Source organism: Fundulus heteroclitus, chromosome 18 (assembly GCF_011125445.2).
Source record: "Fundulus heteroclitus isolate FHET01 chromosome 18, MU-UCD_Fhet_4.1, whole genome shotgun sequence".
NCBI lineage: Eukaryota > Metazoa > Chordata > Actinopteri > Cyprinodontiformes > Fundulidae > Fundulus > Fundulus heteroclitus.
The window spans coordinates 711,061-726,239 of record NC_046378.1 but is presented as its reverse complement, the minus strand read 5'-3'; positions in this window follow the sequence as shown (position 1 = coordinate 726,239).

The window sequence follows — 15,179 nt, the reverse complement described above, 5'->3', positions numbered from 1 at the left end:
CAGGTCTTTGTGCAGACAGGAAGAGCTGCATCACCTTCGTTAGCTGATGGCATAAAAGTGAAGTTTTGTTCAACATAGATCCTGTGTGACTAAAAACAAATCAGACCTTGAAAATAAAATAAAGAACATGCAACTTAGCAATGGAAGGACGTTTGTCTTTGATCTTTCCTGTTCCACCAGGAATTGGAAAATAGCTGCAACAAGCCTGAAAAAAACTGTGTGCATTTAACACTTTGTGCTTTCATCATTCACAGGAGCTCAGAAACCCTCAGCGTTAGCCAGAGGTAATGGCATTAAAGCACAGGAAGAGCCATCTCAGCTGTCTACACACACCGACAAACAGAAAAGCCTGCGAAACGGACGGGTTGCTGCAGGAAGTCATTTGGAAGAAACATTGCACCCTCAGTATAAATAGCCTGTACAGGGCATGTGTACTGATAGATTAGACCATCTTTGAAGTCTGCCATACATCAGCTGAAACCTCCCTTCCCCTGCTCTTTAAGCTAATAAGCTTAAATCTTCCAACAGCCAAAGCTGCTTCTCTACTGAAAAAAAAAAAAAGAAGAAATAGACAGAACGAGAGAAAAAAAGTTTTAATCCCAGCTTTGATGATACATTATGTGTAGTGGGGGAGAACACTCAAAGTTCTCCCCAGAAACTTAAAAGTCCCACGATGCCCAACAGGATCTCCTGGATGGAGGAATCTGCAGGAACAATCACAAGACAATAGAAACGGCAGCTGGAGGGTTGGGGACAGGTGTGGGGTTAATGACAGGGTGTGTGTGTGTGTGTGTGTGTGTGTGTGTGTGTGTGTGTGTCTGTGTGTACTACTTTTTGCTTTTATTTCAGCCCAGCGTCATACCTTAAATCTGCCGGCGGTTGGCAACTTGCAAACACAAGCATAAACTCGATGTGACCCCACTTTCTGCATGTGTAGCACGGCTTATCCAGCAAAGACTAAGCTTTAAGGAGGAACAGCGCTGAGGCGGTGGTGGTGGTGGTGGTGGTGGTGGTGGGAGGGTAAGATGGTACTATGATCGCGGAACAGAGGAGAGATGAAAAGAGAGAGAGGAGGAAACAGGAAAAAGAAAAATCACAGTGAGAGGATAGAGAAGGGCTTAGAGGAGTGAGACAGGATGGGAGGCAGGTCGGACATGGTGGTGGTGAGGGGTTGGGTGGTGGCGGTGGTGAGGGGCAGAGTTCACGTTCACTGTCATTTTCCATCAGAGAGAAATAGACGAAAGGGAAGAGAAAACAGTGAAGCACAAAGATCTGCTTCCTAGTTTCTATGGCAACAGCAGGCTATTATCCACAAGCATTGTTTATTATGAAGGCATCTGACTTCAGAGAAGGCAGAAGAGACAGAAAAAAGAGCGTGCACAAAGACAGACGGAGGTCAGGCCTCTTCTTCACCTCCAGGATCTTCCTCGCCGTGTTGGACCCAACACGCCGAGGAAGACTCTCAGCAATAAGACACCTTTCTTAAATTCACACCAACATCTGGTACAAGCTCTTAGGAGTTTCTGCAGTTCCAATGCTGCATGTCAGCTCCTTCTTCTGCAACAAAACTATTCATTTCCTTTAAAGACAGAACAGCACCTATGAAAACAACATTGAATGCATTGCATTGAGTTCTAAGAGACGCTACAATGATTGTCAGTGTGTTTTGCTTTCTCTACGTTTTTTTAAAATACAACCAAGAATGAACTGTTTGATGCACTACAGCTATGTTCTAGATATCTTTCTCAGAGGAGGATTTTCACTTTTAATTGCTCCTTCCCAGTTCAGAGATTCTAAAGCCAGACAGAGGCTTCAGCCATGTCTGTCACAGATTTATTCAGCTTCTCAGCTTCAGCTCCTTGGTCATTTGTTTCTCATCATTCTGACACCATCATGTTAAACTACTTTCTTAAGCTCATCTATCGGGAACACATGAACCAGTCTTCCATTCCAATTCCTTCATGAATGAGTCTCAGCCACCGCTAACCCTGTTGTTGGTTCACCACTGACCTTTCTTTGCATCTATTTGAATAGATTCTGACCACACGGCAGATCAGGAACAGTGAAAGGATGGATATGCTCTGACCGAGTCATCTGGTCATCACAGTTTACCTGATATCAAACCTGAGGGAAAAGTTCTCACTTGCTGCCTAATAAATCCTACCGTGATGAAGAGCTGGTCAGTGTTGTTAATTTTACATGTGAGGGGTCATAATGTTATGTCTAATGGGTATATATTTATATAAAAAAGTAGAAGAACAAATACAATAAAATGTGAAACTGACTGAGATTACACAGTATGCACAGCATAACAGGTAATGTTATATTCGAAATGTGGTAGCAATAAATATAAACTTATTAAATTCTACTCCAAGTCCTCCCAATCAAAACTGTCCTGTTGATGGTTTAATCAGTAGCCATTAGGCATTATAATAATGCATGAACTTTCAGCATTGTCTTTAACATTGAAAAAAAAAGGTAAATTCTGATGTTACAAGTTATATTAATTTAAACTGGATAATGCTTGAATGATAGCAAAAGTAAAGTTCTGTCATATTTAATAAATTTAAATATTAGTTAAAAGTCAATTTGTTTCATTAACCCACTTTAAGGTAAACACATCATATAGATTTACTACTCACACTGTTATTTTAACAATGTTAAAACCGCATTCTGCGAGTCGTTAAAATCATTGTTATTATGTCTGTTGATAACAATGATTTGATTATATACAGGACTGTCTCAGAAAATTAGAATATTGTGATAAAGTTCTTTATTTTCTGTAATGCAATTAAAAAACATGAAATGTCATACATTCTGGATTCATTACAAATCAACTGAAATATCGCAAGCTTTTTATGGTTTTAATATCACTGATTATGGCGTAGAGCTGAAGAAAACTCAAAAATCATATCTCAAAATATTTGAATATTTCCTCAGACCAAGTAAAAAAAAATTATAACAGCAAAACAAAATCAAACATTTGAAAATGTCCATTAATGCACTCAGTACTTGGTTGGGAATCCTTTTGCACAGATTACTGCATCAATGCGGCGTGGCATGGAGGCAATCAGCCTGTGGCATTGCTGAGGAGTTATGGATGCCCAGGATGCTTCAATAGCGGCCTTTAGCTCATTTGCATTGTTGGCTCTGGTGTCTTTCAGCTTCTTCTTCACAATACCCCACAAATTCTCTATGGGGTTCAGGTCAGGGGAATTGGCAGGCCAATCAAGGACAGTAATGCCATGGTCAGTACACCAGTTACTGTGAGAATCTGATGTCGTCTCTTAACCACTACCATACTTGTGATTTAGTTTACTGAATCAAGCTGAGTGTTTTTCAAGGCTCAGGAAAGCCTGCAGTGTTTCCAGTTAATTAGACGATTCAAGTGATTAGTTGAATAGCCTACTAGTATACTTTTTCACAATATTCTAATATTTTGAGATAGGATATTTGGGTTTCTTAAGCTGTAAGCCATAATCAGCGATATTAAAACAATAAAAGGCTTGCGATATTTCAGTTGATTTGTAATGAATCCAGAATGTATGACATTTCATGTTTTTTAATTGCATTACAGAAAATAAAGAACTTTATCACAATATTCTAATTTTCTGAGACAGTCCTGTATAGTGACAAACTAACACTTAAAGGAACAATAAACAATAATGACACCTAGTGGTTACAATCAAAACACCAAATGCGCAATTCCTTTCACGGACACCCGCTACTTGCTCAATGGTCCTGCGGCTGTAAAACTCCACTGAATTTTTATTTCTACAGGATAGGTATATTATGTTGTATTCTTTTCTATTTCTGATCTGTTTCTCTTACTGGCCTCCATTGTTAGTAGGCTCCTGCTCTTTTACCAAAATAAAATTCAGTTCAATATTATTTTTATAGGGCCAATTCACAACACATGTCATCTCAAGGCACTTTACAAAGTCAAATTCAATCAAATCATACAAATTGGTCGAAACGATTCCTGTCTAAGGAAACCCAGCAAATTGCATCAAGTCTTGACAAGCAGCATTCACTCCTCCTGAAAGAGCGTAGAGGCACTTTGGAAAGTTGTCTGCATTGTCGATGGCTTTGCAGCAATCCCTTATACTGAGCATGCATAAAGCAACAGTGAAGAGGAAAACTCCCCTTTAACAAGGAGTAAAAACCTCCAGCAGAACCAGAACCAGACTCAGTGTTAACGGTCATCTGCCTCGACCCACTGGGGCTTAGAGAAGACAGAGCAGAGACACAGAAAGCACAGAAGCACTAACCTGACAACAGCCAGCTGCATGTCTCGCTCCGCCTAGCTCCACTCACATACATCTGGGACACCGCCATAGGAATTGTCTTTATTGAAGGCTGGGCCTTATCAAAAATTCTTGCATATGATTGGATAAGCCACTTGTCTGTCATCTTTATCGACGTGCTATTTCAACCACTCACACTTTATTTATTTTTTTTATGTGTTTGCGGCTCTAGTGCAGGGTTTCCCGCAGTGCTATGTTGGCGAGGCGGCCGTGGAAAACGTGTCGTCCACCCCCCGCTCCGCGAGTCGGTCCGCTTCGCATAAGCAAATTCCTGCGGGAAACACTGTAGTGGCACGCGTTTTATTGACAGTGAGCTGACAGGAAGAGGGGGGAAGACAGGCAGCAAGGCGCCGCGGGTCGGAGTCGATCCCGGGCCGACCGCGTTGAGGACTAAAGGCCTCCTAATATGGTTCGCGGTAACCGCTAACCGCTCCGGGGCGCGTCCGCGTTGCGCGTCCGCGTTGCGCGTCCGCGTTGCGCGTCCGCGTTGCGCGTCCGCGTTGCGCGTCCGCATACGCGCGCCGGAAAACAAAACTTGCCAAATCCGGTCAGGAGAAGGGCGAAAACATGGTTTCCACCAACAAAAGCCTTCAGAGCCGTTCTCTGATGTTCTTTTAATGAAACAATATCAGATAGATTGGACAACACGGAAGAAATAGCAGCATCAATGCTAACGCTTGCTTCCTCGATGCGAGCCGCCATTGTTGTTGGAATCTCACGGTGGCTTCTCCACTACGTCACATCCATGAAACACCCGCCCTGCGTCCTGATTGGCCAGACCAAAAATTTGGTTGGGGAAATCACTGTCAATGAGCCGTGTCCCAGATGTATGTGAGTGGAGCTAGGCGGAGCGATACATGCAGCTGGCTGTTGTCAGGTTACAGAAGCACACATTGATCCAGGAATCCTTTCTATGTTATATTGTAATAGCAGAAGATCTGCCCCCTCTTGGTTCCACAGGAGAAGTGCATGATAACAAAAGCATCTACCACCCATTATACTTTTACAGACTCTAGGAACCACAAATAGACCTGCAGTCTGAGAATGAAGGCAAGGCAAGGCAAGGCGAGGCAAATTTATTTGTATAGCACATTTCAGTGTTTTACATGATTAAAATATAGGAAAATAAAACAGAATAAAAGCAAGTAGGAATGAAATGTAGAAACAAAATAGAACATGGAAAAATAGAAATTAAGTGCAAACATTAAAAACAGTTGGCAGGGTACACTCGTGGCGTACCGGGTAGCGCAACCATGTTTGGAGGCCTTTAGTCCTCGACGCGGACGACCCGGCTTCAAATCTGACCCGCGGTCCTTTGCTGCATGTCTCTCCCCTTCTTCTGCCCCTTTCCTGTCAGTCTACTGTCAATAAAAAGCAAGCCACTAGAAGCTGCAAAAAAACACAGTTGAACAGTGGAACTAGTGATGTTTCAGTAAAACTGTTTAACTAGAACAGTCAAAGGCAATTCTAAACAGATGTGTTTTTAATCTTGATTTAAAAGAACTCAGGCTTTCCGCACTTTTACAGTTTTCTGGAAGTTTGTTCCAGATAAGTGGAGCATAGGAACTAAATGCTGCTTCTCCGTGTTTGGTTCTGGTTCTAGGTATGCAGAGAAGGCTGGAGCCAGAAGACCTTAGTGGTCTGGATGGTTGATACATTGATAACAAGTCTGTGACGTACTTAGGTGCTAAGCCATTTAGGGATTTATAGACTAACAGAAGTATTTTAAAGTCTATTATCTGAGATACAGGGAGCCAGTGTAAGGACTTTAGAACTGGGGTTATGTGCTCTACTTTCTTAGTCTTAGTGAGGATGCGGGCAGCAGCGTTCTGGATCAGCTGCAGCTGTCTGACCCACTTTTTAGGAAGTCCTGTGAAAACACCGTTGCAGTAATCAATTCTACTAAAAATAAACGCATGGATTAGTTTTTCCAGATCCTGCTGAGACATCAATCCTTTAATCCTGGAAATGTTCTTCAGATGATAGAAAGCCGACCTTGTAACTGTCTTAGTCTTGTCATTGATGAAGTGCTCTGTTAGGAACATATGAAGTAATATGATCTCTGATATATGATGGACCTTGATTATTAGGGGCTTTATATACAAGAAGGAGAATTTTAAATTATATTGTTGATTTAACAGGAAGCCAATGAAGGGAAGCTAAAATGGGAGAAATATGATCCCTCTTATTAATTTTCATCCAAACTCTTGCTGCAGCATTTTGGATCAGCTGAAGGCTTTGAACTGCATTTTGTGGACTTCCTGATAGTAAAGAATTACAATAGTCCAGCCTTGAAGTAACAAATGCATGGACTAGTTTTTCAGCATCAACCCTGGACAGAATGTTTCTAATTTTGGCGATAATCTGGAGGTGAGAAAAGGAACACTTAATACAATATAACTCCAAGTCAATCACACTTCTGGTAAATCAAACTGTCCACATGAGAAGCAACACTGATTGACAATCAGTTTCACCTGCTGTTGTTCAAATGAAATAGACAACAGATGGAAACTAGAGGCGATTAGCAAGACCCCTCCAATAAAGGAGTGGTTCTGCAGGTGGTGATGGGTGGCTGATGTTTTGGTCACTTTTGAATGCTGGTGGTGCTTTCACTGTAATGGTAGCATCAGAAGGAGTCTACAACCCACACTAGTGGCTCAGGTAGTGCAGCTGGTTTGCACTACTGGTTTAAACCCCTTGCTCCAACCGTCTCAGTGGTTGTGTCCTTGGGCAAGACACTTCACCCTAATTGCCTGCTACTGGTGGTCAGAGGGCCCGGTACGTTGATGTATGGCAGCATCGCCTCTCTCAGTCTGCCCCTGGGACTAAAATAGTTCACCACTGTCACGGTTTGAGTGTGTGTGTGAATGGGTAAATGACTGATTGTAGTGTAAAGCGCTTTGGGGTTGTCAGACTAGTTAAAGCACTATACAAGTACACGCTGTTTGCCATCAAGAGGCCGTTGGAGGGCAACAACCCCGCAGAAGGACTGCTACCTCTGCCTTTGTGCAAGGAAGAACAAGAGGAACAAAATGACCTCCAGTCACAAATGTGCATATGTCTGCTCGACTCATCCCGGTCAGAACGTGTGATGTGCTCTGCCTCTACCAGTTCCTGTGTGTTCAGCCAGCTGGACTCTTCCGTTAAAGTTGCCTGTGTCTGCGTGCTGCACAAAGTCTGCCTGTTTCCCTGTGAGCTCCAGCCGCTTGCTCGGCCCGTTCTGGTGGTTCCCCGGTCCACATCGCCTGTTCTGCTCTGTCACTACCTGCATCTCCTGCTCATCCCTGCCTGCCTGCACCTTCAGCCATTATTCATCTGTCCAGTCTGGCTCTGCTTGCCTGCCTCACCTGCTTAAAACTCATCCCCTCAATAAACCTTTTAAAATCGTAACTCTGTGTTTGGCTGAATATCGGGTTATTCAGAGACATCCATTACAACTTTAGTTTGGTTCCCTTGTTTTTGTGAAGTAATGTTGTTTATAAGTAGAAAGTAAAAGAAAACCTAGGGTGTCTGTAAAGGTGTGTAAAAATAGTTTCTCTCTTTGACTGGGACATGCCTTTAAATCAATGAAATTGTTATAGTGAGCTATTAATTTGGCCTCAACTGTATGAACTGGAAAGGAGAAAATGGTAACTCACAGCTCTGAATGGGTATATAAATCAATGAAGGGATTAACTGATCCATTAAAAATCTTTTGTTAGGACATACAGTTAAAGAGGAATATTAAAGAATCAGCAGGGTTATATTTGCTTCACAATAATAAGCATCTAAATAAAAGGAATTTTTAAAAAAAATCTAGCTAAAACTGCTTTTATTACACATATTGCTCAATATATTTTACATCCTGGTCCGTGGCATACAGATATTTAAATATGTTGTAAAAACTCTGTTATACAATACTTTTATCTAAGTCCCTTAAGAAATAACAACACCATTGCTTTCAGATTAATGGCGGATACTGGGTTGAAACTGAAGGATGATGTTAAACAGTTGACTTCCCATTGTTCTTAGGTGGAGTGGAATTATGTGAACACATCAGAAGGGAAAATGTACAGGAGTGGAGGAAATCTGCCTCCTCAGCTCAGTTGGTTTTTCTCAACTTTAACAGACACAGTATAGGGGAGGTGGAAACTTAATTTATACCACAATTATTGTTTTGTAAAATCTGCCAAACTCTCAATGAGTATCCGCATACAGTGGGACAAAATAAAAACAGTTCCTGGTACAGAGATGGAAACCATTATGAACAGAAGGCAGTTATTCCAGTTTGAAATGGATACTCTGCCCGTTTACATGGAAAGTAGCTTGCTTAAATGACACCAAAGACTGATGAAGCATGACCAAAAATGAATCTATATATAGCGTAAGTATATTCAGGTAAATACATGTATATTCTTGTTTTGTGTGCTCTCATTTGAATCCACTGTTCAGTTTGAAAAATAACAAAGTTCAGCAGAAAGGAATGGGAGGGGATAAGAGGAGGAGAAATAAGATATGGGGTTGTGGGTAGTATTTGAGTTTTCCTGTTTCCTCTCCTGACTGTAGATCTATCCCCCCCCCCCCCCCCCCCCCCCCTCCTCCATGCAGTTGCCTCCCGAGCGTGCCTCAGGTGGACTTCTCAAGAACCCCACCCAGAGCTCCAGGGACAGGGGCTTCAAGCCATGTACTGCTCTGCAAGGTCAACGGGTTTGTTCTGGCAAGCCCTGCAGCAGTGAATGGGCTTCATTACAGTTCCATTACAGCGGGAAGGAGCTGGAATGAGAGCTGTAGTTAATGTAGACGAGAGCTCCAGCAACACGTTGAAAGCCAGAGGAGAGCGAGGGGCAGACAGGGAGAGAAAGAAAGGTTAAAATGAATCGTGATGGTAAGGGGAGAAGAATGCCTTTTTAGGTTTAACATCTGGAGAAGCCTGTGGGATGAAAAGCGCTCAGTTCAACAGACCTAATGTTTTAGACACCCCTGTTAAACCTTAGATCCGCCCCGTTGTCTGGGCTGTATATGCTGCAAAGTGATACTGATGTTTAGATATAAACAGATCTATATTTAGGAATGGGTCGTTTCAAGCAAAGAGTTATGTGCAAAAAACAACACCCTAAAAATGTGAAGAAACTAGAATTAGGCTGGGATATCATTTTAACTGCATCATACAACTTTGAACTAAAACTGCATGGTTTCAAAGTGTTATGGGATCAACACAGACTTCTAAAACCAAAATATAAAAACCAGATATGCACAAACCAGACAAACACAACTTGATCTCTTCTTCTTGGCCTTTGGCACCATTTAAGATGTAAACTTTATAAATTGTACTTACTATTATTTTCTATTTCTATTTTACTTCCCTTTTAGGGATTGTATGATTGATCTATTATTTTAGTATAGGGCTGTTTTATTTTAGGTTATTTCATGGTAATATTGGATGGTCATGGTATCACATGACTGCTGTTTATTTATTCTGTCTACAGTAATTTGGTCCTGTGAGTGCTTAAAGTGCTCTATAAATCATGTGTCAATAGCACGCTTCGGTGTGGGGGCTGTTATTGGGTGAAAAATACTAAGTTAACTATTTTTAGTGTCACCGATGTGATCAATGACATCAAAAGCCATTTGAAAGGAAACTGCTTTCTGTGGTTCATTTAAGCTGTGAGGGATGAAGAGACAATGAGAACCATTCAGTGGATAACAGGAAGGCTAAAGGAAGTTGCTCTGTTTTATCTGTCAAAGTATTCAACCTTTTTCTATCACAGAATATAAGGAATTTGGAAATATTGGACGCATTTTTTTTCAGAAATCTCAGAGTTATGGTAAGGATCTCCATTGTCACAGGAATAGACACACAATAAAGCAAGACAATAAAGAAATGTTAAAATTCAACTTATTATTATTATTATTATTATTTATTTATTTATTTATTTATTTTTTAAAACAATAGTAAAAGCCAATAGAAAAATTCTGCCCCTTGACCCTCTCACAGATAATCTCAAAACTTCAAAGGGATAAGAGAACTGACAGCTCCAACCCTGAAATAGCGTATTTGTGTTATATTCTCTCACCGTTAATCAAACAAACGTATTCATGTCCTGAAAAACAAACAAACCAAGACTGAGATGCAGGGATAAAAAAAACCCAACTCATCTGATTACAGATAAAATAATCATAGCATGAAACAACAGTTGTCTTGTTTTGCTATCCATTGAAAAATACATCAGTTTATCCCAGGGTCAATGAAAGTCACTGTGAACCCCTCAACCTTTCAGTGAGGCAAAGACCTGTTAATCTGGCTGCTCGAGGTTAAAATAAAGTCTGGTAATCATAAAAACCCTAAAATGACTTTAATAAACCTATATCTGCGAGGGCTGTAAATTAGTTAGGGTTTAACTATATATCCTACGTAATTCAACTGAAAAACTATCAAAGATAATCTGTCAGAAAAATGTGAATTATACAAAAGCTGGAATAACCTGGTTGCATCTTGTAGAAACACCTTTTGAGTTTTTTCAGCATCCAGGCTTATTGACCTTGTCCAAGACGCTGATAATTTGCATCCTTTAGATCAGGGGTCACCAACATGGAGCCCGCGGGCACCAAGTAGCCCCTGAGGAACACGTGGCACCCACAAACCTGTTCTAAAAACAGCATAACCCACCAGTGAGCTGCAACTAGAAAATTATATTCCCCTACTCTTCCTGTTTATTCACACTTGCATTTATATAGATTTAAAAATGACAAAATCTATAATAAAGCAAGAAAAATCTGTTTATTTTGCATAAAGTTAAGATGAACTCTGACTTTTCTAGTTTAAAGGTTAGCACTGGTAGTCCTCCGTATGACACAACACCAATGAAGCAGCTCTCAGTTTCGAAAAGGTTGGTGATCACTGCTTTATATAAAGCTGTAGTTTGCACAGGTTCCAAATTCACCATGGCGCAGTAAACATGTTTTTCTTTTATTAAACACGACCACAATATCCCGTATTCTGCACATGCCTGGACGAAAGAGACTACAGGACAGAATTCCTCTCCTACAACTAAAACAGCTAGGTGTCCTATAACCTCTCCCAAGCCCATTGGAAGAATGTGTCAGGTTTATATCAGGTAGGCTTGACACAACCACAACATTCCACCACATGCGAGGGACAGCACACCCATAGTTAATCATGGTGGCAGCATCATGATCCTGGGTTACTTCGCTTCAGATGGAACTGGAATTTTGGTCAAGCTGGATGGGAAAAATGAACAGTTCCAAATATTAAGCAGCTTTGACCAAAATCTGTGGCTGGAAAACTAAATGTGAAGTGAGGTTTTATCTTCCACCTTCATAGTGAGTATTCAAATCAACAAAGAATCACTTGGTGAGGAAAAAAAAAAAGTTTCAGAACAGCCTGTCCAGAGTCCAGAATGTACATTGATTAAATCTGCAGGCACCAAAGCACTTTATGTTGACAATATAAACTCTTCTGCATGAACTGCACCATCTGCATTATCATTTTCATTGATTGTTGCCATTCATCCTGCTTGTACCTGTACTTGACCAATTCATATAGTCTTGCACATAACTTTTCTACACATAGAACATTTATTTTTTTGGTTTGCTGCTATATTACTGACAAATACTTTTATTCATAATGCTTCTCCTTTGTGTTCTGATTTTATGTAGAACCTTGAAATTAGATTTTGCTCAAATGTGTATTGTGCATGTATAGTTGAATGACAATCACCTCTGTCTATTTCTAACAGATCTCTTCAGATTCAGACAGATTTCTGAGACCTTAGAGGTAAAGTGAACACATATCACCAAATCACAACGTGGAATGCTGGAAAACCTGACCAATAGGGAGTTTTGTAATAGTGTTCCTGATATTCTTTATAGATACCAATCTAAACATATACAGTTATATTCAATAAATTAGAATAATATTGAAAAGTTATTTCAATAACTCATTTCACTGAGGGAAACACTTTATATAGGTTAATTAGATTGATGATGTTTTAAAACCTTTATTTCTGTTAATGATGATTTCCACCTCCAGCTAATAAAAACACAGCAATAAAGATTAGAATATTGCATCAGGACAATAAAAAGCAAAAACTTTCAAGCCAATTTTCATGGATTTGATGAAAAGTATGTTTAATACCTGCTTAAAGTTTTTATTTCAAAATGTGCTGTTAGTCTGACAAACAAGCCTTTTAGAAATGCATATTCTAATTTATTGAATCTGACAGTAGTTGTGTTACGTGTAACAACAGCATGACAATACAATGATAAATAAAACTTTTCCAAATATATGTACAAAAAGAAGTACCTACAAAACAAAAGTTAATGGCCATAATTATTTCTGTAAAAGCCAAATTTGTTTTATTTACCCTGTTTATAAAGGAAACAACTTAATCTGAACACAATATTTCAAGGAACTAATTTAAATGTGTTATAAAGTCAAAAAACAGATTTTTACATTTTTAACATGAAACAAATCTTGTCTGATGCACGGATCACAAAAAGGTCAAGACAAGCATGCTGGCAGTGTGCAGCTCTGAAGTAAAGAATTTATGCATGAACTTTCTTTCATCTTTAGCTTGAATAAATAAATAAGTTATTAAATGCAAACCCACATTCCCTCTGTATATAATGTGAAGGTTATGAACCATAAAGCATCTGAACAAGGATTCTGATATCTTGGGAGAATATTTGACTTTGATTAAAATGTTTCTTGTCAAATAAAACTTGATCGCCCTTTTCTTTAACCACTCAAGCCGTGTGAAGCTTCAGATCATGTTCCAGACATGTCTTTTGTTTAAAGAAGTTTTTCTCTTATTTAGAAACTAGCCTGTCTCCAGGCCCAATTTTTGGTAACGACGTTTTAAATAGTTAGTTTAAAAAAATTCACAGTTCTTACACTATATAAATCCCTTTTAATGTAAAGACAGAGAAGCCTAGAGATTCCCTGGAGTTTTTCTGGCAGTATGGAACAGAGTAGTGCTCTGCTTCCTTCCCCGTCTGATGCTGTGCACAGTCTTTCAGCTGGCTGCAAGGCTGTGCACACATTACACATTTTTACGACTTCAAGCTGCCCACATCTATAGGATTTAATGCTAGATTTAATGCTTTCTCAGTCAGTTGAGAGGGAGAATGAGTCCGAGCCTTTGACTAGTATATTTACTTATATAAGACTTTTTATGTTATACAAAAAGTATGTACTTTGAGATTTGCTGTCTGCTTTTATCTTTAACCAAATGCTTGAACTTTTAATATTTGTTGACGTTATACGCCTGGTTGAGGGACTACAGAAATGTTCATTAATGTGTACTGTCCCTGTTATATAAAAATAAATTAATTAATTACATCTCTCCTATTTTAGGCTTCACATGAAAAGCTACAAGCAGCTAATTACAGACTGGCTTTCTGAGCAGATAGACCAACTAATTAACCAGCTAAAATCCGATTGTTATAGCAATCATAATTATTTATAATAAGCACAAGAACAACTAAATTAAGTGGATGTTTATACCATATTTTTGCAAAGGTTGGTGAATTAGAATCAGAATAACAATAATTAATTATTATAGATAAACTGATTATAATTTTCAGAACCATTAAATAATTTTAAAAGCAAATTGTCATCATTTTTCCTTTTAGCTTTGTAGCTATACGGTGAAGCTGTGTTATTTAATTGTAGCAGGCCTGTAACTAGAATCATCCAATCATTACTGTATCCTTTTTTTCAGCACTTCATTCTAGAAATCTGACAAATATTTTTGCTCATTTCATATTTATATACCTGCACTGCATTTATATTATATTAGGCAATAAAAGATTTTATTAAAGGTTCAAGAAAACCATATTATTTTAATACATTAAATTAAATGACAAACTATATTTCAAACAATGGTCCCAGACTTAAATAGAGGGAGCATGATAAAATTAATACAACAAACAGAAAGTGGAGGAAATATTTTAATGACTAAGGCCAACCCGACTGAATGAAGCACAGTAAAACAGTTACTACATATGTTTTACTTAGAAGATCTTTCACAATATGACGAAAGTGTCATATTGTGAAAGATGGGTCAATGAAGTTGAGGCTGATTTCAGTTTTGTTGCAAACAAAAGCAAAAGAGTTTTACCAAATTGTGGTGCACATTGAGAAGATTTCACAGTAATTTTCTAGGAGACTTTATTTATGTTGCAACAACGTCCCATAAATATGGAGGCAGCTTACATAACAAACTGGATCATGTGCATTTTCTTTACTTTATTTTCCCCTCTTATTTGCCTGTTATGTAAAATCAGAATATATTGTAATATAAAACTGTTACACATTAACACAATACAAACACTTAAAACTGTGCAGCAACAGACCCACCACACCCAGACAGGGACTGACAAAGATGTCCAAAACCAGAAGTGTATTTCAGAGAGATGGACGTGAGGCAGAGGTTCATCAGGACAAATTCTCTGGCTGTGAATGCAGCTTCGAGGCTGGGAATAAATGTTGCTGAGCATACATAACAAAAAAGGAACAAATCAATAGCTTCTTTTCTTTTGCTTCTATGAAGCCTTGAGGGAACATTGGCCATTAAGGAATTCATGGATTGACTGCATAGTTTAGGCCCACAGCAGAAAATGAAAGCTTTTAAACGCTTCACAAAAATATGACAGACATTACTGCAAATACTTTATTTGATCACCTATAGCTTTTATTTGGACTTATTAGAACAAGCACATAAATTGAATGTATTTATTGTTTTTACAAAATATTAACACAACTTATGTTGTCATCAACCGGTAAAAATCATATTGTATTTCTTAGTTAATATATTTGATCAAAAACCATATTGACAGTTAAGCTTTTATCTCGGTGACTGAAGACAGACC